The sequence below is a fragment of the Penaeus japonicus genome, unplaced genomic scaffold, assembly GCF_977035675.1.
Source record: "Penaeus japonicus unplaced genomic scaffold, GWHDUDI00000001_assembly GWHDUDI00000019, whole genome shotgun sequence".
NCBI lineage: Eukaryota > Metazoa > Arthropoda > Malacostraca > Decapoda > Penaeidae > Penaeus > Penaeus japonicus.
This window is the reverse complement of record NW_028234421.1, coordinates 26,658,829-26,661,328: the sequence shown is the minus strand read 5'-3', so window position 1 is coordinate 26,661,328 and position 2,500 is coordinate 26,658,829.

Genomic DNA, 2,500 nt, shown 5'->3' with positions numbered 1-2,500 from the left:
AAGGGAGATCATGCCTATTATTTCTAAGAAATGGAGATATGTTTAATACTTTTAAGATAGGGAGCTATGCCTAATACTTCAAAAAAATGAGATATGCCTAAATAGTTTTAACAAAGAGAGATATCCTTGATATTTCTAAGAAAGGGAGATCATGCCTATTATTTCTAGGAAATGAAGATATGTCTAATACTTTTAAAATAGGGAGCTAGGCCTGATACTTCAAAAAAAAGAAGAAAAAAAAAAAAAAAGAGATAAGCCTTAATAGTTTTAACAAAGAGAAATATCCTTTATATTTCTTAGAAAGGGAGATCAAGCCTATTATTTCTAAGAAAGGGAGATATGTCTAATACTTCTGATAAAGAGAGCGATGCCTGAATAGCTCTAACAAAGTAAGATATCTCTGATATTTCCAATAAGGGAAATATGCCTATTATTTCTAGGAAAGGAAGAGACATGCCTAACACTTCTATGTATTTCTAACAAAGAGAGATTTCTATGAATAGGAGAATATTTCTAAAAAGGCAGATACACCTAATATTCATGGGAATAAGAGATATGCCTAATGCTTCCAAGAGGAAGAGATATGCCTTATATTTCTAACAAAGAGAGGTATGCCAAATACTTCCAAGAAGAAAAGGTATGCCTTATATTTCTAACAAAGAAAGGTATGCCTAATGCTTCCAAAAAGAAGAGGTATTCCTTATATTTCTAACAAAGAGAGGTATGCCTAATGCTTCCAAGAAGAGAAGGTATGCCTTATATTTCTAACAAAGAGAGGTATGCCTAATGCTTCCAAGAAGAAGAGGTATGCCTTATATTTCTAACAAACAGAGATATGCCTGATGCATCCAAGATGAAGAGATATTCCTTAAATTTCAAACAACGAGAGGTATGCCTAATGCTTCCAAAAAGGAGAGGTATGCCTTCTATTTCTAACAAAGAGAGGTATGCCTAATGCTTCCAAGAAGAAAAGGTATGCCTTATATTTCTAATAAAGAGAGGTATGCCTAAAGCTTCTAAGAAGAAGAGGTATGCCTTATATTTCTAACAAAGAGAGGTATGCCAAATACTTCCAAGAAGAGAAGGTATGCCTTGTATTTCTAACAAAGAGAGGTATGCCAAATACTTCCAAGAAGAGGTATCCCTTATATTTCTAATAAAGAGAGGTATGCCTAATGCTTCCAAGAAGAGAAGGTATGCCTTATATTTCTAACAAAGAGAGGTATGCCATATACTTCCAAGAAGAGGAGGTAGGCCTTATATTTCTAACAAACAGAGATATGCCTGATGCTTCCAAGAAGAGAAGGTATGCCTTATATTTCTAACAAAGAGAGGTATGCCATATACTTCCAAGAAGAGGAGGTAGGCCTTATATTTCTAACAAACAGAGATATGCCTGATGTTTTCAAGAAGAAGAGATATTTCTTATATTTCTAAAAAAGAGAGGCATGCCTACTTCTTCCAAGAAGAAGAGGTATGCCTTATATTTCTAACAAAGAGAGGTATGCCTAATGCTTCCAAAAAGAAGAGGTATGCCTTATATCTCTAACAAAGAGAGGTATGCCTAATGCTTCTAATAAGAAGAGGTATGCCTTATATTCCTAACAAAGAGAGGTATGCCTAATGCTTCCAAAAAGAAGAGGTATGCCTTATATCTCTAACAAAGAGAGGTATACCTAATGCTTCTAATAAGAAGAGGTATGCCTTATATTTCTAACAAAGAGAGGTATGCCTAATGCTTCTAATAAAAAGAGGTATGCCTTATATTTCTAACAAAGAGAGGTATGCCTAATATTTATAACAAAGAGAGGTATGCCTAATATTTATAACAAAGAGAGGTATGCATAATATTTATAACAGAGAAAGATATTCCTAATATCTATAACAAAGATGAAATGCAGACTTCAAGCCTACGTGTGTGTTGATTTGTCATTCAGCTCACTGTGATATGAAGAATGGACGAAGATACTGACTTGTGACCTTTTGAAGGTGTTTATGTATTGTTTCAAAGCTATGGCCGATCTTTACTTTGTTGACTCTAGAAAAAAAAAGTGATTTCTGACTACTTTGATAAGTTTTTTGGTTGCCATTTTTTTATTAGAAATGATTATAAATATTTTTTGTATTAGTAATTAGAAATAAGTTGTATTAGAAATAGCCTATTGATGATGAGGATGATACTGATTTATGGTGAAGAAAACGTGGAAGCTGAAGATTAAGAATTCTTATAATTGTTGTTGTTATTGTTATTGATATCATTATTATTGTCATTATCATTATTGTTATTAATGTTGTTGTTATCATTGTCATTATTATTAATGTTATTATTACTATCATTATTATAATTTTCATTATTTTTATCATTATCATTATCCTCATCCTTTTGTGTTATTATTATTATTTTTTTATAATCATTATCCTCCTTATCATATTTTGTTTTCTATATTCATTATTGTTAGTTTCATTACCTTCATCATTACTTTTATAATTGTCATTGTTA